Source organism: Ursus americanus, chromosome 8, assembly GCF_024610735.1.
Source record: "Ursus americanus isolate L20-20 chromosome 8, mUrsAme1.1.p, whole genome shotgun sequence".
Taxonomy (NCBI): Eukaryota; Metazoa; Chordata; class Mammalia; order Carnivora; family Ursidae; genus Ursus; species Ursus americanus.
Window position 1 is genome coordinate 42,519,410 of NC_142134.1, and position 25,078 is coordinate 42,544,487.

Consider the following 25,078-nt stretch of genomic DNA (forward strand, 5'->3'; position numbering starts at 1 on the left):
GTCAAGATGCCATCATAGTGACTCTTCTTGGGCAACCTGATCATTGTTTCTGCCAACTACCCATGACCGTAAAGTGCTCTGATGGCTGTCGGCAAATATGAAATAGAATTGGATGATTTATTAAGATTTATTTGCTGTTGGGGCGCCTGGGTGGCACAGCGGTTAAGCGTCTGCCTTCGGCTCAGGGCGTGATCCCGGCGTTATGGGATCGAGCCCCACATCAGGCTCCTCCGCTATGAGCCTGCTTCTTCCTCTCCCACTCCCCCTGCTTGTGTTCCCTCTCTCACTGGCTGTCTCTATCTCTGTCAAATAAATAAATAAAATCTTAAAAAAAAAAAAAAGACTTATTTGCTGTTGGTCTTTATTTAACCACTGATTAACCAGTAGGAAAATTGTGGAACGACGGTTTAAACTCCCCCCAGTAGGAGACAGACCGTTATAACCCCTGCTACAAGTAGCCGGCACGCACTTGCTCTCACTACTAGGTTGGACAACAGTGGAGTGGTTACAAATACTTCAAGTCCATTCAAGGGAAATCTATTGAGAGAAAACAGGCTGTTAACTTGGTGTCCTTCAACAGTCCTCGACCCAAATGAGCTAACCCTCCTGTCGAAACTCTTATATGGTCTAAAACAGCAAGCAGAAGTGTTCTATGCTGCCCTGTTTCAAACAATAAGGCTCTGCTGCAGAATAAAATGAAGATGAATCACAGAATATTTCATCCCTGTCCTTTCCCACCACCTTCTCTCTTTCAAGTTACGTGACGTCCTGATCTTCCACTCACCAACGCCTCGGTTGATACAAAAACCCTGAGAAGTAGACAGGGCAGGTAGAATCAGCTTCATGTAATGGTTGGGGAACTGAGGCTCAGAAAATTTAAATAATCTGCCTCAGTCACACAATCTGTGACAGTATCTCAGTAAAACACTGATCTCCAATTCCCCAATACAGACTCCTCGTTACCTTTCTGACCCTTGACCTCTGAACTCTGGAATCCGAAGGTGAGCTTCTCCCTACCTGTATGTTAATGGTTTACTCAAGCACTTTGCCCTCTAATGGGCCATCAAAGATAACGGAATATCAAAAACCATGACTTTCATGGTGAATCAACTATAAAGAAAGTGCAAATTTGCCACCGAAAGTCCTAAAAAACAAGCAAACACACACACACCCCCCCACACACATTTTTGAACTCTATTTTATTGAAAGTTGAACTTAAATTTGTTTTCTTACTGAACATTCTCCCAACACTTAATCAGTCCAAAAGTGTTTATTAAGCACCTACCATGCAGGTAAAGAGTGAAGTATAAGAAGTTATTCCTGACCTCAAAGAGTCTCAGTCTAGTTGGGGGTAGCCAAATGCAGAGGAAGCAATTAGTAACGTCAATAGCCCTTGAGTGTTCACTGTGATGGTATGTACTGGGAAAACTAAGCTCAGGACACAGAGAAACGACCCAGCAGCCCCACACGGGCCGACTTGGGCTGGCCCTGAGTAAGCATTCCAATGGAAAGAGCTCAGCCCTCGATTGTTGTTTGCAGAATTTGTGCATGCTACCCTAATGGATTAAAATATCCTTGAAGGAGACTCTGTTGATACGTCTCCTTATTCCCACATTTCTGACATTAGCACAGTTCTCAAAAGAGTGTGGCCTCTGGAGCTAGCTTTCTATGTTCAAACCCTGACTCTACCACTTGTGAGTCCTATAACTTTGGACAAATGACTTAAACTTTCTATGGCCCAGTTTCCTCATCTGTAAAACAAGTACCTATTTCACAGGGCTCTTTCGGGGAATAAATGAATTACTACATGTCAAGGGTCTAGAAAAATGCCTGACACACGCTGAATGTTTCATACATAGCAACGGATTACAGTGATTTGCATTTGGTCAAGGTTTAATCTAGTCCAACAGGGCATAAAAGACAAGAGCAGAGGTTTATTGGCTAAACTGTTGTGAACATATTCATTCAGCAGTCTTTTTTTTTTTAAAGATTTTATTTATTTATTCGACAGAGATAGAGACAGCCAGCGAGAGAGGGGACACAAGCAGGGGGAGTGGGAGAGGAAGAAGCAGGCTCATAGCAGAGGAACCTGATATGGGGCTCGATCCCATAACGCCAGGATCATGCCCTGAGCAGAAGGCAGACACTTAACCGCTGTGCCACCCAGGCGCCCCTCATTCAGCAGTCTTTACTGAGCACCTACTATATGCCACGGGGATCCAGTGGTGGACAAGATAGCCAAGGGCACAAAAACAAGATGAACCAGAAGACAGAGTTTTCCTTTATGATGAAAACTGATCATTTGAGTCCTGTTGCTGTTGTTGTTGTTGTTGTTTTTAAAGATTTTATTTATTTATTTGACAGAGGGAGAGACAGCCAGGGAGAGAGGGAAAACAAACAGGAGGAGTGGGAGAGGGAGAAGCAGGCTCCCAGCAGAGCATGAAGCCACATGTGGGGCTCGATCCCAGCACTCTGGGATCACGCCCTGAGCCGAAGGCAGACGCTTAAGGACTGAGCCACCCAGGCGCCCCGGTGTTGTTGTTTTTTAAACAGACAACTTTTTAGGACAGTTTTAGGTTTACAGAGAAATCGAGAGATAATACAGAGTTCCCGTACCTCCCACCCACACATACACACAGTTTCCCCATCACTAACATCTAACATTAGTGTGCTGCATTTGTTACAGTTGAAGAACCAATATTGATATATAATTATTAAGAGACCATAGTTAATATTAGCATTCACTCTTTATGTTGTACGGTTCTGTGCATTTTGATAAAAGCGCACTGTCATGTATCCACCAGTATAGTATCATACAGAATAGTTGCACCATCCTAAAAATCCTCTGTTCTTCATCTACTCGTCCTTCCCCCACCACATACAACCCCTGGCCCCCACTGATCTTTTTAGTGTGTCTATAGTCTTGCTTTTTCCAGAATACCATAGAGTTGAAATCATAAAATATGTAGCTGTTACAGACTGGCTACTTCCACTTAGAAATAAACATTTAATATTCCTCCATGGCTTTTTATGAGTTGATAGCTCATTTCCATTGTGCAACGCACTACGGTTTACCTACCCATTTGCCTATCAAAAGACATCGTGGTTGTTTCCAGTTTGGAGCAATTACGAATAAAGCTGCTATGAACAATCACGTGCAGATTACTGTGTGGACGTAGTTTTTATGTGGGTCAATCCCTAAGAGCATGACTGCTGGATCGTGTGGTAAGACTGTTCAGCTTTGTAAGAAGCTGCCAAAATGCCTTCCAAAATGTCTCTACCATTTTGCATTCCCACCAGCAGTGAATGGGCCTTCCTATCATTCTACACCCTGGGCAGCATCTGGAGTTGTCAGTGTTACAGTATTTCATCATTCTAGGAAGACTATAGTAGTATCTCATTGCTGTTTTAATTTGCAATTCCCTAACGGCATCTCTCGGTTGGGCACCTTTTTATATGCTTATTCCGTCTACTTATCTTCTCGGGTGGATATCTGTTCAGATCTTTTGCCTTTGTTAATTGCATTGTTTTTTTTTATTGCTGAGTTTTAAGATTTCTTTGTATCTTTTGGATGCAAGTCCTTTATCAAATACATGTTTTGCAAAGTATTTCTCCCAGTCTGTGACTTGTCTTTTCATGCTTTGAAGAGTCATATTATTTTGAAAGCAAGTTAATACTCCTTAATCCCCAGGGGTTGTATTCCGCTGTGCCATTGTGCTAGGACTAGTGCTGCCTTCTTCAATATATAAATAAACAACGTTGGCTACAAACGCAGAAGGATCTCACTAGACGTTTTCTGTTGGTAATCAGAAATTAGAAAAAATAGGATCAAACAGCATCAAAAAAATTACATTCAAATGGAGTTTCATTGGGAAAAATCCTGCCCTAAATAAATGTTTGGAAATAAAGGCTAGGCTCTCTCCCCTGTACTTTCACACCCATCAAATTTCCTTGCTTTAGAAAAAGCCTCTGTATTTAATAAGCTCCATTGGGAGCATGTCCGCAAAAGGGTATTAAATCCTTGATGGGTTGTAAATCTCATTTCTTGGCCACACTAACAGAAACCCAGCCCAGCAATCCCCCTCACCCCATCCCTAAAGAACTTTACAATGTCAGTTAGTCATCCACATCAATGACTTCAGCCATTACCTACGCACAGCCCGTCTGCCTGGCTGAAACGCTGCAATCGTTCTGCATCAGAAATAACTCCACTCGACATCTTGGGGAGGGGAGGAATAGGAAAAATTATAGGGAGGACCTAGGCATGGACATGAACCAGCTGAAAGTTTTCCAGGAACATTTGAAACATTTTTACACTTGTGACAAGTGACATGGGTTTTCTTAATGAGCACATACAGCCAAAAATCCCAGTTCACACATTGGAAGGAAAACAGTCTCCTAGAACAAGGAGCGCTGCTCTGAGGAACCGGGTGAGAAACGATTCCAGAACCAGAATGCTGAGTTGGCTTCTGAACACCCTGTTCTCAGACCACCTGGGAATGGCATCCAGGCCTCACCCTGGCCTCCAGAAAATTCTCAGGGCCACCTTGCAAGGTGGCTTCTAGGCACCGAGAGCAACAGCATTGGCCTGAAGGAAAATGCAATCTGAAGGCTTCTAGAAGAGGAAATATAAAGAATAATATTTTCCACATGGCTGCACTAAAGAGTTCATTAAACACACACACACACACACACACACACACACACACACACACTTGAAACTATGATGGAAAATTCCAAGTTAAATGTACTTTAAAAAAAAAAAAAAGCTGGTAAATATTTTGCTGGGAAAATCACACTTAAAGAAATGGCCTCTGAGGCTCCCGGGGAAAGGGCATTAATCTGGCCCATCTTCAAACAAAGTGGTTGCACCTCTGAAGGAAACCCTGAAGACGCCCGTTCTCTCCGCTGAGGACGCCGCGGCCCCCCCCGAGCGCCAGCGCCACGGCCACCTCCAGCTCCCTAGAAATCTGGATCGCGCCTGTCCGTGTAGACCAGTACAGAAAACCGAGCAGTACCCGGGTTTTGCTCTGTTTTGGTTCTCACATCTGTTCCTCATCTTTCCCCTTCCACGGTGGTTGTGTGTGCAGGATCCCAGACACGACAGGGACCGTGGACGCTCCACACAGATGACAGGAGACAAGCCTCCCAGGGAGATGGCCTGTCTGCAAACCTCGGAGCCAAAGGTGGGGTTTTCAGAGTGGCCGCCAGCACTCACTGAACGACTCAGGCCCAGGGGCCAGAAACCCGATGGAAAGGAGCCTGCCTTGTCCAGCACAGCGCCAGGACACAGATGCAGCTGTTGTAACGCGACCCTCCACCAGCCCCGGCCTGCCTCCTCCCAGCAGGTCTCCAGCTTTGTAAGACGCTTCCTGAGGGCTCTGGGTGCCGCCATGTTGCCTTCTCTTCCTGGTCTTCGGGCTCCTTCCTTCCCCTCCTCTCTAGACTCCAGGAGGCCGGAGTCAGAGCACCCTACCTTTCTAGTTCCCAAACATCTTTATTCTGGCAAGGAGTTTTGACGGTAGAATGAATGCCTACAAAAGATCATGTGGAGGCCTCATGTAGACACCAGCAAATTCGAGGGCACACCTCTGACTTTTCAAGGCAGAAGCAGGGCCCTTGGTTTTATTATAGATCTATGTTTTTTAATATATTTTTAAAGATTTTATTTATTTGAGAGAGAGTGAGAGAGAGAGAGAGAGAAGGAGCAGCAGGGAGGGGCAGAGGGAGAGGGAGAGGGAGAAGCAGACTCCCCACTGAGCAGCAAGCTGGAAACGGGGCTGGATCCAGGGACTCCGTGGTCATGACCTGAGCGGAAGGTAGATGCTTAACCGACTGAGCCACCCAGGTGCCCCTTATATTTTTAAATCTTTTTTTTTAAAAATTCATATGTGAAGCATGAAAAAGTAAGACAGGGAAACTGAAGGAACCCCATGAAAAACTGCTTTTTTTTTTTGTTCCTTTTTCTGCTTCTCTCCTGGCTAGGACCTGCACCCCCGCCCTACATAGGCCTTATAGAATAGATCATGTCTTGTCCTTATAAAGGTCAAGGATTTAATGATGTCTCTGGAGTCTTCCAGCACAATAGATGACATCTAAGGAGTGACCGGGTGGGGTCATCATGAACGTTTTCCAAGACCACTGACTCATCAAGACCCTTGGCTCAGGGCCTAAGTGACTTAAACCAAGGACTGCTAAACACTCGTTTTTGTTCCTGGATTACTGAGAAGACACATGCACCAGGCCACCCTCCTCAGTAAAAACCGCAGCCCCCAAGAAAAGATGAGATTGACTTTCCTTTCTTTTCCAGTCTCCCGGACACTCTGTCCGTATCTATACTCTCTCTGTCTTCAATAAACTCTGCTTTCACGTCCTGTCAGCTCGTGTTTGATTACTATCCTGTGTGAAGCCAAGGACCCTTTTGGCTGGTCCTGTGGGATCCCACTCTGGGTCTTTGGACCCAGCCAACCTGCATCAAAAACGTGGACTGCAGGGGGGCCTGGGTAGCTCTGTGGGTTAAGCATCTGACTGTTGATTTTGGCTCAAGTCATGATCTCAGGGCAGTAAGATTGAGCCCTGAGTCAGGCTCCATGCACAGTTGGGAGGCTGCTTGAGATTCTCTCTTTCCTATTCCCTCTGCCCCTCCCCCACACACATGCGTGCACACATGCTCATACACACTCTCTCTCTCTCTCTCTCAAAATAAAATAAAAATCTAAAAAAATAATGTGGACAGCACTACTACTCAGACTGGACGCCAGGAACAGCTGCTGAGTGCAGAACTGAGAGAATGCATTTAGAAACTTTCATAGCAATTTCACAGTGTCACCTATGTCTGTTGATTCTAATAATAAAAATTAGGTGTTTGGTTTTTTAATTTCATTTTTCTAGATATTCATCTCTTTTGTATTTACAAAGATGTTAGCCTGTGATGGACTGGAAATTTAAAAAGAAAAACTATCACATACAGTTTGAAAAGCAAATCACAAAGGATACTACAGAAAACATTCACATACCCATTAATTACCCAAGCTTTGTCAAATCTAAACATTTCACCATATTTGTCTTTACTTTTTTTAGAGATAAAACACATGTTGCTTTTCCTTTTCTTCCCTTCCTCTCCCCTCCCTCCTCCTCTCTCTCTCCTCTCATCCCTTCTTCCCTTGCTTGCTCTTCCCCTTCCTTCTCCTCCCCTCCCCTTCCTTTCCTTCCCCTTCCTATCCCCTCTCCCTTCCTCTTTCCCTTTAGGTAGGTAGAGCCTGGTAGGCCGCCATCATTGGGAAGAGAGGAAGCCCCAGTGGCCCAGTGTGGAGAAGTGAAGCTTGAGCACAACAGATACATGGGATCCCCCACGTGAAAGAAAGGGTATGGAGTGGCAGAACCCAGAAGGGGTGAGGAGGATGTCTACACAGAGGGGCAGCCTCTGGTGTGGGGACTCAGAGCCCAAACAGGAAAATTGCCCCATGGGGGAAAGGGTGATGGAAGAGATAGAAGACAAGCTATATTTCAGGGAATTGATCAAACAAATATAATAAGGATAATAGGAGCCAGGTTTCTATGGAAAGGGAGAAAACTAGAATAAATTCTGTGGTGTTGGGCTGGCATTAGATGTGTTGGTGAAAACATAAGGCTTTCCATATTTAGAGATCAACAAAAACAATAGATGTAAATATATGTGTATATATATACACATGTGTATGTCCTAGCTCTGTCCACTGGGAGCAGTGACACTGCATTCACAATGAGCACACCTAGTACACAGAGCTTGACTTCTAAATACTGTTCTCCACCAAGAGGAATGGGGGCTTCTTGGAGAACTGGCCGATTCTAGAGCTAGGACTAAGAAAGTAAAAGTTGAGCCTGGAACACACATCTTGTGCCAGAAACCAAGCGTGTTCAAACTGTGAGGAAGACCTGTCAAAGGACACAGAAGTGAGATGGAATGGGCTCCCAATGGTCAAAAAGGATATGATTTCAACATAAAATTAAATAATAATAGTAATAAATTATAACCCGTTTAGTAAAATAGGAATCATGAGCCAATACAGATATAAGCCAATGAATAAACTGAGAGTTTGAAGAGGAACGGGATATTTAGACAGTTATCAACACTAAAGGAGAAGGGAGGACCTTTACAGTAGAGAAGCCCAGGAGACACCACTGTGATCACATTATCAAAATGAACATTATTATTGAGACAGATTGAAATTGTCGCCATCTGAAAAACCATGAGAACAACACAGTATCGCTTTTGTAACAGTCCTGCTGAAGATGTACCACACGAATCTAACCACAAGGAAATATCAGAAAAACCCAAATTGAAAGGCATTCTACAAAATAACTGACTTATAATCTTCAAAAGCAACGGGGCCATAAAAGTCAATGAAAGACTGAGGAACCATTCCATAAAAGAGTAGGTTAAAGACATATGACCACTGGGGTGCCTGGGCAGCTCAGTCAGTTAAGCATCTGACTCTTGATTTCTGCTCAGGTCACCATCTTGGCGTCCTGGAATCGAGTTCCACATTGGGCTCTGTGCTCAGCATGGAGTCTGCTCGGCATTCTCTCTCCCTGTTCCTCTGCCCCTCCTCCCAGTCGTGCTGTCTCTATCCTCCCTCACTAAAATAAATACATAAAATACTTAAAAAACAAAAGACACATGACCACTAAATGCAGTGCTTGATTCTAAATCAAATTGTTCTGATATAAGTGGCAAAACTTGAATGGGGTTTGAAGATGAGCTAGTAGCAATATCAATTCTAATTTCATCATTTTGATGATTGTATTTTGGTTATATAGGAAAATGTTCTTGTTTTAGAAAATATACCCTGAAGTGTCTGAGTCTGATGGGCATTATTACATCATCAACCACTTACTCTTAAATGATTCAAATTTTAAAAGTTTGTACTGTAATTTTTTTTTCTTTTTCTTTTCTTTTCTTCATTTTTTTTTGTGTGTGTGTGTGTGTGTGTGCGTGTGCAAAAAGGTGGTTTTATAAAAGAATGGGGACAGGACCCATGGGCAGAAGGGCTGCCATATTGTAATTTCAGTTTCAATTTTTTTCTGTAATATTCTGATGATGTTGAAATAATAATAGCCGCAGATTCCTAAGGGTGCCTGGGTGGCTCAGTTGGTTAAGCATCTGCCTTCAGCTCAAGTCAGGATCCCAGGGTCCTGGGATGGAGCCCCAAGTCAGGGCTTCCTGCTCAGCAGGGAGTCTGCTACTCCCTCTGCCCCTCTCTTCCTTCATGCTCTTCCTCTCTCTCTTTCAAATAAGTGGATAGAAGTCTTTAAAAAAAATAATAGCAGATCCCTCTCCTTTCCCATTTCCTTTGTCTCCTCTCCCCCTGAAATTTGATATTTTCATTCACAAGTATGTTTTTATCCTTTTTAAAATCTGGTTTATATTCATAAACAAGATATAGCATTGTTTTGCAAGTTTTAGAACTTGAGAACCTAGTATCATCTGAAACTATAGTAGCATGGTGTTTGCTTTTGTTTTCAGTTTTGGTTCTTTTTACTCAAAATTATAATTTTGAAATCTGTCCATTTTAATACAGGCAGCTCAAGGTCCTTTATTTCAACTGCTGAAAGTTTTTGTAGCATGAACATATTACAGTGTATTTATTTATCTGATCTCTTATTGATGGATAGTTCATTGTTTTCATTTCTTCACAATCACAAACAGTGCTGCAATACACATTTTTTGTTCCCTTGAGCTCACCTGCAAAAATTGCACTGAGGTTGTGTACAAAGAAGTAGAATTACTGGGTGGAAGGGTAGGAATAGGCTTAGCCAAATTGCTCTCTAAAATAGTCATACTTATTGGCACTCTCCCCAGCCTTTTATAAGCAGTCTTACTGGTCAACAATACATGGTATTGTCATACATGTGATTTCTGTTAATCTTCTGTGCATGAAATGTCTTGTAATTTGCATTTCCCTCATTATGAATGATGCTGAATATCTCATCTCATCATGTTTATTGACCATTCAGCTTTCCTTTTCTATATTTACTGCTCATTTTTCTCTTGGGTTGTCTGTCTTTTTCTTTTAGATTAAGAAGAGTTTTTATGTATCCCAGATACTGATCTTTTTTTGTTGTGTGCATGGTAAATATTTTCTTCCAGCCTGTGGTCTGTCTTGCCATCTTGTTGGTGACAACTTTTGTTCTTTAGAAGATTTTTCATTTTCATATAATTAAATGTAATTTAATTAAAGTTTCGTAATAACATCATTAAATGTAATTTCATTGCATTTTGTAATCCTCTTTGTCTCGGTGGTTCCACTAAACTATAAATTCTCTGGGATCAGGAATTGTGTTTGTCTTATCCTCTTCTTATTCCCAGTGCCTAGATCAGTGCCTGGCGTCCAGGAGATTTTCAATAAATATTTGTTAAGTAAATGGAAAAATAAATCAATGGATGAATGATTTGTGCATTTTGTGTGTTAATAAATCCTTCCCAACTCTGGACTTTATAAAGATATTTTCTTACATTTTCTCCTAAAAGTTTTAGAGTTTTGTTTTTGTCTTTAATCTACCCAGAACCCACATTTGAATATGATGTACTATAAGAATATACTTCTGCTTTCCCACCCATTTGGATAAACAATTGTCCCAGTATTATTTATTGAAAACTTCCTGACCCTAGGTTTCCATTATATGTATTTTTACATGGCAGGCATATCAGAATAGTAACTTATTACATGATGATTGTTTTTCAATTCATGGTATTTGGGGAAGTTTGCAGGTTGCCAACTTGTTATAAATATTAGGGTTAATCACACAAATTTCTGATCTTCTAAGCACGAAGTCAGATTTCACTTTCCTGCCATCCTTAAAGTTAGTGTGGCCATGTGACTTCGTTTGGCCAATGAAATGTGAACAAAGATAACATGCTACCCTTCCAAAGAGGTGAATTTAAGAGACACAGCCCCTTTCCTGCCTTTAGACCTTGAATCATGTGTTAAGATGGAGCCTTCAGGGCACCTGGGTGGCTCAGTCAGTTAAGCATCTGACTCTTGATTTCAGCTCAGGTCATGATCTCAGGCCCCGGGTCAGGCTCCCCACTGGGTGTGGACCTGCTTAAGATTCTCTCCTCCTCCCTTTGCCCCTCCCCTACACTCGTGCATGCACCCTTTCTCTCTCTCTCTCTCAAAAAAAAAAAAAAAAAAAAAAGATGGTGCCTTCATTGCCTGACTCAGGGGATGACTGACTCATAATGGACATTTTGCTTACGTGCTTGATGATGTTGTCGTGTTATATGCATTCTGTGATGCTTACCCCGGCATGACGTAGCCTGCCTTAACTGATACCCCTTTAAAATCAACTCAACTTTGCCAAAACAACTCACGACAATTTTACTACCAAAAAATCTGTAAAAGCACAGACTCTAGAGACCCAAAGCAAATGGTTCAGTGCAAATTTAATTAAGTTCTCCTATTTTCCACTTAGCTTGTGATTTTAAGTAAGCAAGAAAAATTCCAGATCTGCCTTGTTCAATACAGCAGCCGCTAGTCACATGACTATTGAGCATTTGAGACATGGCTAATGTGAATTGAGATGTACTGCAAATACGTGACATTTAGAAGACTCAGTTTGAAAAAAAGAATGTAAAATAACTGAATACTTTCTATGTTCATTACACACAGAAATAATATTTTGGATAATTCCCAATAGCACCCCCCCAAAAGAGAGAAATACCTAGGTATAAATGTAACAAAATGTGTGCAAGATCCTTACACAGAAAACTACAAAATACTGATGAAATAAATCAAGAAGACCTATATAAATTAAGAAGTATACCATGTAAATGGAGTAGAGATTTAATATTGTCAATATGTCACCTACTGGGGGAAAATGTCATCTAAGAAGAAAACCTTAAGAAGAAAATACTAAGTCAGAGGACAGTTAAATGATATAAAATCAATAGGTAAAAATTGACTGTATTTCTATATACTGGCAATAAACAAATGGTAAACTTAAAAAATAACATTTTGTCTATAATGGGTTAAAGAAAATATATTATTAAAATTAACCTTGGGGCTGCTGGGTGGCTCAGTCAGTCAAGCGCCTGCCTTTGGCTCAGGTCATGATCCTGGGGTCCCGGGATCCAGCCCTGATTCAGGCTACCTGCTCAGCAGGGAGTTTGATTCTCCCTCTGCTCCTCACCCCGCTCCTGCTCTCTCTCTCTCAAAAAAGAATAAATAAAATCTTAAATAAATAAATAAGCAAATAAACAAATAAATAATTAAAATTAACCTTGCATGATTCTTACATTTTTAGTGTAGCTACAAGATAATTTAAAATTACATATGTGGCTTGCATTTGTGGTTTAAATTTTCTTTCTTTCTTTCTCTTTCTTTCTTTCTTTCTTTCTTTCTTTCTTTCTTTCTTTCAGACAAATGCCCAACGATTTATTACCTCAAAGTGGTGAGACACAGTAATGGAGTCAGAGAGAAAATCCTGACAGTTCCAACTGTTCTGAGAGCCGGTCATATTTCTGCTGAGTTTCACAAAACACCCATGTATATTAATTGTAAAAATTGCCCTGTTTGGCTAAGCAAATTGAAGTTGGATTCCTGTGGCCACCAAAACAGCCCTGACTAACAGAGACACAGAAGGATTCTAAAACATTCTCTCAGGGTAATTGGGCTGCCTTTTTTTTTTTTTTAAGATTTTATTTATTTATTTGACAGAGAGAAGCAGCCAGCGAGAGAGGGAAAACAAGCAGGGGGAGTGGGAGAGGAAGAAACAGGTTCCCAGCGGAGCAGGGAGCCCAATGTGGGACTCAATCCCAGGACCCTGGGATCAGGTCCTGAGCCAAAGGCAGACGCTTAACGACTGAGCCACCCAGGCACCCCAGTTGGGTTGCTTTTGGTGGCAACTGGCTAAATGAAAACTTAATGAGGTTTCACGCTATGAGGACACTCCTTAGCTCACTCAACAGCAAGTCTGATATGATTGTTGATTAAATAAGGTGCAAAAACATCATCAGGGACCTGGGTGCTTTCCATTTTGGCTCTGCCAACCTCTGGGGTCACCTTTTGTCCTAGGCGGGCCCTCTTGCACAAGAGGACCGCCACAGCTACAGTCCTTACACATCTGCTATGGCCCAGGAGGAGGCTTTCTCCACACCTGTCATTTTGCTTTTCCAGAAGTCACTTTGGCCAATGTCCTCTCAGGTTCCATTGGCTAGAATTGGGTCACATGACCACGTATAGCTGCAAGAGAGGATAGAAAAGTGACCAGCTGGCATTTTGATTTATATTTCTACTGGGCAACATTGATTTAGACTAGGAGTCAGGGAACTATGGCTCGTGGACCAGATTTGACCTTCCACTTGTTTTTATAAATAAAGTTTTATTAGAACTCAGCCATGCTCACTCCCTTTTGTCTATGACTGTTTTGTGCTGCAATGGCAGAGATGAGAAGTTGCAACAGAGTCTGTGCGAACTGAAAGCTGAAATATTTACTACTTGGCAAAAGTTTACTGACTTCTAATCTAAACTATAAGACATGGGAATGTATTCTTAGAATAATGCTGTAATCTAAACACTCCTCTTAAGATATCTCTGCAAAATATTCCCTCCCCAATTTAATTGACTAAACACGTATTATGAGTTGTATGTGGTGATGTCACAATGCTTGCTGATTTCACTGTCTGTAATATTCTTCCCAAAATCTTGGCCTCTCATTTTTAAAATATCTTCATTTCTAATGATTTTGTCTCTACCCTACCTCAATCACTCACTCCCAAGGTGATCTGTAGATTTTCTCATCCCATAATCTTGTATTAAGCATCCCTTCCATAGTCTCAGTCAACCATCCCAACTCCAGCCACCATTTCTATATTTCCAGCTGTCAAAAAGAAAACCACAGACCCAAAATAAAGTCACTTAGGCCAAATTACCACACTGAGGCTTAAGGCCTAACCTAACTGTAGCTTCAACCTCCCCCAGAAGTGGACTGTAGTCTTAAAAGGTCAGTCAGGAACTTTCTGATCAGCGCCAGTGAGGTAATCTGTCACATGGGCACTTTGCATCCCCACCCCTCCACAAAGGAAGATGAGGTAATCTGCATGATAAAACCCCCTGTTTGTCCCCTAGAGAAAGTGATTTTGTCTGAAATAATCCTTTCTCTTCTTCCAGGTAGTAACTTCTTTGCATAATCCTCCTTCCTATAGAAACACTCCATTTTGTACTGCACCTTGGAGCGTCTCTCTACCTGCTGGGTGGAATGCTGCCTGATTCATGAATCACCTAATTAAGCCAATTAGATCTTCCATTTCACTCAGCTGAATTTTGTTTTTTTAACACAGCTCATCCCTTCCCTTATTCACAGTTGCTCTTCAGGTTGCTCAGGCCAAAAACTTTAGAATTAGCCTTCATTCCATTCAGTATGGCGAAGGAGAGGAAGTGTGTAAAGAAAGATAAAATCCTACAGCCCAGAGGTGGGGTAACACGAACTCACAGAAAAGTGACTATAGGAATTGGTGGTGTGGGGTCATCAGTGACTTTGAGAAAGAGCAATGTTTTTGGAAAATGCTGTCAAATCCTGATTGGAGCACATGGAAGAAACAGCATCATTATTTCTCCTGAAATTTGCTGGAATCTGAATAGTCAAAAAGCATTTATTAAGCAAATGTGTGAGCTAATCAGTTCATGGAAACATTTTGGAAAGGCTTGAAACTTGAGTCTTGAAAACCAGATGAATGAGTCTGTACCCCGATTCTGAAGGTCTTTTAGAGATTTGCATTAGGAAAATTATCCAGGCAGAAGCAGGCACCAGATCTTCATGGGTTGAAGAGTCAGTTAAGAGGCTGTTGAAATAGTCCAGGTATAAGCTAACGGGGTACTAAGATGGGGGCAGGGGGCCAGCAGTGACACAGGGAATCAAAAGGAGAAGAGGGACACTTGAGAAATGCACCTCAGATGGAATTAATCAGATCTGGAACTGTCTAGATGTAGACGAGGAGAGAAAAGAGTGAGTCAAAGACAGCCAGGGGCATTTGAACCTGAATCCCTGGGGATCCTAGAAACTGGAAGAGACGCTTTATCTTAAAGTTGGTGTGAGGGGAAAATGGTGGCTTGGGTCTTAAAAGTTTTGAGTTGACAGAACTGGAAGACAGACTAGAATACGATCATGGAACTTGAGGCCGCAGTTCAGTAAGCAGCACAGAAAGGAAAGTGGAAGCTAAGAGACAACGAAGTCATGACAGTAATTTCCTTTTACTGGGGTCTTACTTTCTGCCCAGAATACGTTACATGCTCTAAATATTCCTTTCCCAATTCTTAGGGTACACTGTAAGTAGGTATGATTAACTCGATCTTACAGACCAGGAAGCTAAGACACAGGGGGGTTGAATAACTTGTCATGTTCATGGAATTCCCAAATAAAGGCGTAGAACTTGAACCCAGACCTGCCTAACCTCATGTGGTCTGAGGCCAGGATTTGGGGGTACCGGGAGGAGTAAATGAAGGAAAAAGAGAAGGAGCTGTTAGGAGAAAAAAAATCACAAAGCTGTGGGCTCTAGATGGTAATGGAAGAAAAATTTTAAAAAAGGAATTTCAAGAAGGAAATCTTCACCAGTCAAATGCTGCAGAACTGAAAACAGACCGTTAGGTTTACCTGCTTGTGTAGGTTTCAGAGGATGCAGAAGGAGAAAGGCAGATTCCTACGGTGAAATCTAAACATAGCTCAGCGTGAGGGATGAATGGTGCCGTGGTCCCCATCTGTCCTGGTTTGTCTAGAACGCTCCAAGCTTTAGCACTGAAAGTCCCGTCTTCCAGAAGCTCCCGCTGATCATCTTAGCATTAGCGGGTGGTATAGAAACCATGTTCCCCCCAACTTTTTATTGTAATAGAATACACATAAAACTTATCATCTTGATCATTGCATTTACTGAAGCATAGTTGACTGTTAATCATTTTCACCATTTTTCAGTGTACAGTTCAGTGGTATTAAGTAGGGTCGTAATGTCAACCCCCACCACCGTCCATCTTTAGAACCCTTTTCATCTTACAGGACTGAAACTCTGCACCCATTAAACCAGAACTCCCCATTCCTTCCTCCCTAGTGTAGACCACTTTTAAGAGATTGGACAACAAATAGATAAGGCAGGTGCTTAAAGGCATAGCAGGTCGAGGAAAAGGTTTTGGCTTTTTTTTATCGCGATCAAGAAAATGTAAGCCCATTAATAAGTGAGGAGAGAAATGGAAAAATGCAGTCAAGAGTAGAAATAATTGTTGGACCAGAGTTCCAGAGCAAGGGAGACTACATCCTCCCGGCAAGCAGAGAGCCATGCCCCATGCTTGTCACAGCCCTCGCAGTGCTGGGCGGTGCGGCCTAATCCTGGGGCTCCAGCAGGCAGTGAGTTTCTGGATCCCAGCCTGACACACCGTCAGTTCTGCAGTAGAAAGAGCGTTGGATTACAGTCAGACGTTTCAGGCCTTCAATCCCAGGTCTGCTCTGCTTTCGTGACCTCCCTGAGTCTCAGTGTCCTCATCTGGGAAATTCAATCCTCTCACCTTACCCGGGCTGGTGGTTGTAAAGGTAGAGAGCTAGCCGCTCGTAAGTTCACGAGCGCTCACTGCTTTCGTTATTTCTCCTCTGTGGTGCTTAGTCATTTCCTCACTGGGCCTCTGGAGCCCCTGACTGCCTCCTCCCTCCATCCACCTCTGTCCTGAGGCACATCAGGGTGTTAACAGGCCTAGGGCAGGGAGGGCATAGAGGTGGGGTGGGATAGTGTCAACTCATTGAATGGCCTGCTATTCATTTTTGTTTGTTTGTTTTTTAAGATTTTATGTATTTATTTCAGAGAGATAGAGAGCACAGAGGGAGAGGGGGAGAGAATCCTCAAGCAGACTCCCTGTTGAGCCTGAAGTGGGTCTCGTTTCCACAACCCTGAGATCATGACCTGAGCTGAAGTCAAGAGTCCCATGCTCCACTGACGGAGCCACTGGGCGCCCCTGGCCTGCTACTCATTTCATGCTGCACGTGGGGACTGACCTGTGTGCTTCTCTTTCCACTGCCATTAGTAGGAGCCTAATGACGTGTCTTTGGGTACATGCAGGAGAAGAGTGAGATTCATGTATGTTTCAGTAGAGCCCCAGCCTGACTCCAACCAGCCCAGGAGGCTCTGTGGGGGGGCAGCGAGCGGACAGAAAACCAGATACAAGCAAGGAGCACAGCACCTGCTACGGGACACGTATCAAAACTGCTGCTGTGGGGGCGCCTGGGTAGCGCAGTCGTTAAAGCGTCTGCCTTCGGCTCAGGGCGTGATCCCGGCATACCGGGATCGAGTCCCACATCGGGCTCCTCCGCTATGAGCCTGCTTCTTCCTCTCCCACTCCCCCTGCTGTGTTCCCTCTCTCGCTGGCTGTCTCTCTGTTAAATAAATAAATAAAATCTTTAAAAAAAAAAAAAACTGCTGCTGTGAGTTGGACTGCAGGCTTCCCAATTCTGTGCTTAAGCGGAATTAATTTTTTTGGAAAATGTTCTCATCTTCGAAGTGTCTGTCAATTCCATCATCCCCGAGGCAGATCGCCGCAGGGCAGTGCACAGCTTTTCCCATCAGACTGCCTTCCAGGAAATCCTCACTCCTGACTGATAGGGAGATGGGCAGGGCTTATCTACACAATTAGAATTTAAACTCTTTTAAAACAGAAGTATTTGAAAATCAAACCCATACTGATAGCCTTTGTTTGTTCAGAGATAAGAGAAGTCCTCTCATTTCCTGGAAAAAAGAAATGTGTTTTTTTTTTCTTTTAAAGAAATATTTTTGTTTGTTAAAACTCTTTGTGAGGAAAAATACTACCTGAGGGAAGTTAGAAAAATCCCATATGGTATCAAATTAAGCTTTTTATCATTGCATAATCTGAGGTTGGTATCATCCCCAACGTCTTACCAGAAGAGTGCCATTCAAATTCATAATCTGACGAGGGTCAGTCACCACTGTGGCTGAATCTACTGGCTTTGGAGGCAGAACACATGGCTGGTGGGGTGCCTGGGTGGCTCAGTCAGCTATGCGTCTGCCTTCGGCTCAGGTCATGATCCTGGGGTCCTGGGATCAGGTCCCACATCGGGCTCCTTGCTCGGTGGGGAGCCTGTTCTCCCTCTCCCTGCTGCTCCCCATGCTTGTGCTCTTTCCCTCTCTCTCTCTCTGACAAATAAGTAAATAAAATCTTAAAAAAAAAAATAAGGCCAACAGAGCTTTAATAAAAACAAAACAAAACAACAAAACAAAACAACAACAAAACATGGCTGGTAATTCTAGCTCCCCCTAGCTGTGACTGTGGGCAAGTTACTTGATCTCTCTGAGCCTCAGTTGCCTCCACTGCATAAGGGAAATAAAAAATAGTAGTAGCTATCACATGAGGTTGGGTGAAGGTGAAGGTGATGTGGGCAGGGCACTTAGCATAGTGCTATGAAGAGTATCCGTTATTGTCATCAAGATCACAAAATACCTAAAATTATGTGTGGTGTATTTGGGGCCTTAAATATAGTTATAATATGCTAATTTTTCCGAGATCAGACGAGATCACAGCACCCGGTATTCCCAGGCGGTCTCCCATCCAAGTACTAACCAGGCCCGACCCTGCTTAGCTTCCGAGATCAGACGAGATCTATAATATGCTAATTTTTAAAACTGCCTGTTTGAAAGTAAGGCTCTGATAACTGACGGCCACAGGGGCTAACTTGGCTGAGTGCGACAGGAGAAGGAACTCCGTGCATGTTCTGGGCTCTCCTATCTTCTCCATTAGCACAGCTCTCAAACTGTAGCGTCTTGAACACCGCTTCTGTGGCTAGAAAGAGTTAATAAAGATTTCCAAGAATCTTAGTTTACCACCTATAAAACGCTTAGGTGCTGGAAGGTTCTGACTCATTTACCCTAAATACAAAGGCTGAACTAACAATCAGCCCACGTTTTCTTTTGATAGGTAGCATAAATTTTATTTTTTAAGTGCATTAAACTAAAATTTGGACTACTTTTAAAAGAATCCTATCAAAAGAAAGTGCATGTAATGACAATTAGTCAACGTTTATAATTCAAAATTTTTTACTTGCAACATTGTCATTAGCAATTGCCTCCTATTTACACCACCTTTCTAACTTTTTGTGTCAGCAATTCCCTCTGCTGTTAACAAATAGGTACAAAAATAGAGCTACATTTGAGAGGTTCCAGAGTTACTTCCTTGCTTTCCCGAATTGATTGCCTTGTAAGAGGCTTATTTAAATAATGGGTTTTAAATCTTCTTTTAAAAAGGGCATCTGTATACACTTCTATTTTTTTTTTTTTTTAATTAGAGCTTATTTACTGGGGCTCCTGAGTGGCTCAGGCAGTTAAGCATCTGCCTTTAGCTCAGGTCATGATCTCAGGATCCTGGGTTCGAGCCCTGCATCGGGCTCTCCGCTCAGCAGGGACTTTGCTTCTCCCTCTGCCCCTCCCACCTACTCATTTTCTCTCTCTCTCAAATAAATAAATAAAATCTTTTTTAATGGGGCGCCTGGGTGGCACAGCGGTTAAGCGTCTGCCTTCAGCTCAGGGCGTGATCCTGGCGTTATGGGATCGAGCCCCACATCAGGCTCTTCCGCTATGAGCCTGCTTCTTCCTCTCCCACTCCCTCTGCTTGTGTCCCCTCTCTCGCTGGCTGTCTCTATCTCTGTCGAATAAATAAATAAAATCTTTAAAAAATAAAATAAAATAAAAATAAAGAGTATTTATTTATTTTAGAGAAACAGAGACCGCATGAGGGTGGGGGAAGGGCAGAGAGAGACGAAAAGGGAGAGCATCACAAGCAGACGCCCCACTGAGCATGGAGCCCAACGGGGTCAATTCCACGACCCTGAGATCATGACCTGAGCAGAAATCAAGAGTCTGATGCTTAACCGACTGAGCCACCCAGGCGCCTCTTGTATACACTTCCTTATTTTATGAGCTAGGAATATATTTTTAAGAAATTTATTTTATGCAAAACACTTACTTTCCTTTTAAGCTCATTTCCAGTTCTTTTTGCTTATGTAAACATGAATTTTTTTCTTAAAAAAAGGAACGATTTGTGTTTCTTTTTTAGGTAAGCACCCTAAAGAAGGTGCTTTACGCATTTCATTTTCTTTCTGCAAAGTATTTTTTTCCAATGGAAAATCAAAGTGCAGGGGCAAAATTTACGAAACAGTTACAGTCCCCACCTTCAAGGAGCTTAAGGTCCAGGAGAGTAGACAGACATTGAATAAGTCACCACAAATGTAATAAGTGTCAGAAGAGAGAGGTACAAGGGGACTCAGGATGGGGAGAGGTTTGCTGACACCCTGGGGGCACGGGGGGAAGGATGCTTGGGTTGGGACCCTTGAGTTTGGCTAGCAGACAGGAGGACAAGAATCAGTGTTTTCAAAAACCCATTTTTTTTCTCTCTCTCTCTTTTTTGCTTTTTATGGTGTGGCGTCATCCTTAGGTCTCATTTTGTGGCCCCCTGACAACTCCAGAATCTCATAGAAAAATGCCCTCCATAATTCCAGATCTCCCATCATGCTGGGAAACAGCCAAGCTTCTGCAAACGAGAAATCCAACAAACACCTCCTTGCATATTATTGACTCTGATTGTGTTGTGCTTTATCCTAGAACGACCACACGTGGCTGTGGGATAGAAGCCAACCAGAGCCTGTCCCTGGAATTGGGAGTGAGGGTATTCCCATCCAAATCACATGACTAAGAGAAAGAAATCTTGAAGTAAGGATAGAACGGAAAGTGGAAGATGGGTGCCAGGGAGGTAAACAGTAAATGATCATCACAAATGTGAAAAATAACCTTGATTGCTCTATTCTTTGAAATCCATTGTCAATAGCTAACATGTCAGTCTGCTGGTGGAGTTACTATAACCCAATCAGTGCGGTTACAGTGAAACTATTCTAATAAAGATTAATTAGCCAGGAAGCAAGTAGAACTAATTTATAAATTAATTAATTGAATTTAAAAAATAAACATACAGCAAGTGGAACCAACTGTTGAAACAAGAAAATGCACTTGTGGAGGGTCAGGTTTCAACAAAGAGATGAGCCTGGCTTGGAACTATATTCAAAAATATGCTGAAATTATTAAATATAGATTATCCTATTCAGTCATTTAACCATATTCCTACACCCAGTTTGTTTTTCCTATTTCATGTTTTCAAACTTTCCAACCTGCATATTGGGATCTACCTGTAAATCCCCACATCTTCTCTTTTGAACTACATCCCTGCGACTGTACCTGCTTATCATTCAAGGAGATGAGAAAAGGACAGCAGCCAGAGGTTCAAATTCTTTAGCAACTGGCATCATCCCCTGTCAATCACTGGTCATCAAAAAATCACGACCCTCCTGCCGTGGGCAAAAGGCTGAGGGCCGATGGTAGAGGCACTTCTGCTGATCTTGGCTGCTTCCCTCACATGTGGGGGGTCGGTTGGCTGTAAGCTCCTCTAGGATGGGCTTTGCAGGGAAAACTGGGCTCTCCCCCATGGGGTCTCTCATCCTCCAGCAGGCTGCCTGGGCTTATACACATGGTTGTGGCAGGGCTCCACGAGAGAGAACGAAAGTGTGCAAATCCTCTGGAGGTCAAATCTGGAACAGACAGGCTGTCCCTTATCCTGCGTTTTGTTGGTCACAGCAAGTCACGAGGTTAGCCCTGATTCAAAGGATGGAGGAAAAAACCACCTCTTAGTGCAAGTTGCTGGAACACAACACTGCAGAGGACAGGGTTGCAGCGTGGCGATGGGCGAAGAGAAACCTTGGACAGCGGTGGCGGCGGCGGCAGCAGTGGCTCTCCTGGCTTGTGTCTGTCTCCAACACGGTAGAACACGCACCCGCTTTGAAGAGTTTTACCTTTAAAACACTGCAAGTACGCAATGAAATCGGAAGAGACTGGGCCTTTTACAAGCACACTTTTCAAAACCATTCTTACCGATATTTTTCTAAACAGTTTTGGCAAATTGAATATTGCATTTTTATGGAAACTGCCATACTTGTTTATAATTTGGTGCAGAGATTACATCCTTTTAAAGAAAGGAACAGGTGCATGCTTACCTTCTTCTTATTGTAAATGGCTCCAGATGGTGACTATTCATTTCAGAACGTCTTAAGAAACATCTGTTCACAATATTTATATTTGACTTTATTATATTTTCCAAAAATTACATTTTAAATACAGTTTCCTTTAAATAAAAAAAAAACATTCATTTTTCCTATTCATAGGAAAAAAGTCTTTCCGTTAGTCTCACTTTGTGCACAAGCGCTACGTTGTTCAATTGCAAACAAAGCTAGGTTTAAACGGTGACTTCGTGATAGGGAAAGTGAGAGGAATACGTGGAGGGTTTTTTGGTAGTGCTCTAATATTGTCATGCACCGATTAATTATTTCTCAATTAAGAGAATCCAGTTGGTGTTAGTTTTGCAACTGCTCTACGTCTGAGTTTCGCAACCTATTTTAAATATTCTCAGAGGGAAAGCGCGGGTTGTGCCGGAATATTGATAGGGAGGCTGATCATTCCTCTAGTTGTATGAAAAGCTTTTATGACAAAATGCATTCTCCCCAAACAAAGTACATAATGATTATAAATGCAGCAAAATTGCACACTATGAAAAGCCAAAATGCAGTGAGGGAGGGAAAAAAGAAACCCTTTTCAACATTTAAACAATAATGTACTAAAACTCTGTGTACGCATTGTAAGGAGCAGCTTTCCTAAGGATTCGTCAGAGTTCTAACTTGTAATATTGATGAAGATAACCAGAGAAGTGGTGGATATAGTACCTAGTCCAATCAGTCCTTAGAACAAGACAATCCTGGGCTGGTCAGGTTTCTAGCCCATACCTGGTATGTCTCCTGGTCCTCTCTGCCTGCCCAGCCCCCCTTCACTTACTTTTCTGCATCAGGAGGTTCATGTGATGAGGTTATGTCAATACTGGTCCTCTTTGCCTGCCCAGCATTCATTCACTCTTCTTGGGGTGATGTCATCCCTCCCTTCTCTTTGGAAATATTACTCCTCCTCCACTACTCTCAGTCGCGGCCTCTCGAAGGAGTGGGGTTGACCACACTCTCAGCTCCTTCTGTTGACCTGTAACTAAGCCCAGCCTCTCAGAGCACCCCTGCTCCCCTGCACCACCAACCCCCACAGCCGCTGTGACTTGTTCAGAGATGGCACTCCACTCGAACAGACCAACTCAGCTAATGCCACAACTTGTGCTGAAGGGACCAGGCAATGGGTCCTCTATACGCTGTTGAACACGAGCTGTCGAGATGAGGCTGGCTGCTTGGCTGGATTTCACCTCCCCAGCAAAGGTCTGCCTGACAGCAAGGTCAACACGCGGGAATCCAGCCAACAGATGGCCCTGACTCCAATGATATCGTTTGAAACTTGAAATCAAGCTATGCCTGGACTAGGCAACGTTAAAGTCAGTGGAGTTCCTCATTTTGCTAAGGGCAATTTGAGTGTTCTGATCTTCACGACTAAAAGGATCCAAACAAAGGGGAAGACAAGCTGCATATCCCCAAAGAAAGAGCACATTTCGGGATGTCCATCCAAGTCTCACTAGATTAGGGAAGTGCTTTTGACATCACTACATTCCCCATACCGTACACATTATTTTCTAGAAATTTGGTACACATATATGGATATGAGTTAATAGCAAAGCAGAATGAAAGGCAGCCATTCACTGTCCATGTGATATACAGGAAAGGTCCAGGTCGTTGGTGAACACAGTCAAGATGCCAGAACGAAATCAAACAGATTAATGCCCAGGGACCCCTGCAGCATCTCTACCTGTCAGCCAGTCATTCTGCCCTTGCCAGACAGAAGGGTTTCCCTCCACTGAGCGGGAAGGGCGCTCTCTTGCGGCCCAGACTGATTGTGCACTGCTCCTTTTTTGTGAAAACACACAAAGCAACTCATTTTTTTTAGAAAAGAATTATTAGATGCCCAACCAAAACCAGAAGGGAGAAAGTGATGTACGTCAACGGTGACTTGCACATTCTCTCTTGTGAAGTGTGTCTTGTGAGCTTGTTATAAAGAACAAAAAGGAAAAGGAAATAAAGCAAAAGAATCGTGGTGTTGACTATTACAACTGAAAAAAGCTCATGATCGTTTTGTTCTAGCCTTCTTCCTGCTGGTTGGGGAACGGAGGCTGGAGCAGTGAGGACGTGCCCAAGGGCATGCAGCTGGTTGTCGGCAGGGCCAGGACTCGGGAACTCAGCAGACTGTTGTTTCTGTGACACGGGGCTCTCGCCATATTTGACGACACAAAATACCAGGAAAGCTCTTCTTCTTTTTTTTTTTTTTAAGATTTTATTTATTTATTTGAGAGAGAGTGAAGGAGAAAAGCAGACTCCCCGCTGAGCAAGGAGCCCAATGTGGGACTCAATCCTGGGACTCAAGGATCATGACCCAAGCCAAGGGCAGTCGCCCAACCAGCTAAGCCACCCAGATGCCCCCAGAAAAGCTATTCTAAACATATTCCCTAATGGTATAAAAGAGTGGGGAATAGTCCAGTATCATATGTGATTTAAAAGGTTAAAAAAAAAAACTGTCAACATAGGACAAACCAAGCTTTCACCTTTCCTTTATTCCTCAGGGCCAGTGATCCCCAGAAGGAAAATCTGGGCTTTCTTAGAATTCTCCAGAGCTTCATTTGTTCCTCTAGTCAATGTCAGGTCACTTGACCTCTTGGTGTCCATTTTTTTCCCTTGCAAAATAGAGTCTCCTCTTCTCAATGTATACCTCCCTGACCTCATGGGGCCAACAATGAGTGGCTAGAGTTCTCATTAGAAACACTACCTCTAGTACAAAATGGTATTAAATGCTTTATCCACAGGAAAATAAGACCATTTGTATTTACAGGTAGTTGCATCGTCTCAAGTGACAAGCATTTCAGGAACTAAAAACATTTATTGCAAGAAATTGTCTCATTTTAAAGAGGTCTAGATTAATGAGTTATTGCCACTTTCAACCCTGACGAGACTTTTCTAACTTAATTTCTGCTTTAGTAGCTTACATAAGCTTAATAACCAAAACAAATTTGAAACATGAAACTCACAGGCAAACCGTTTCCAA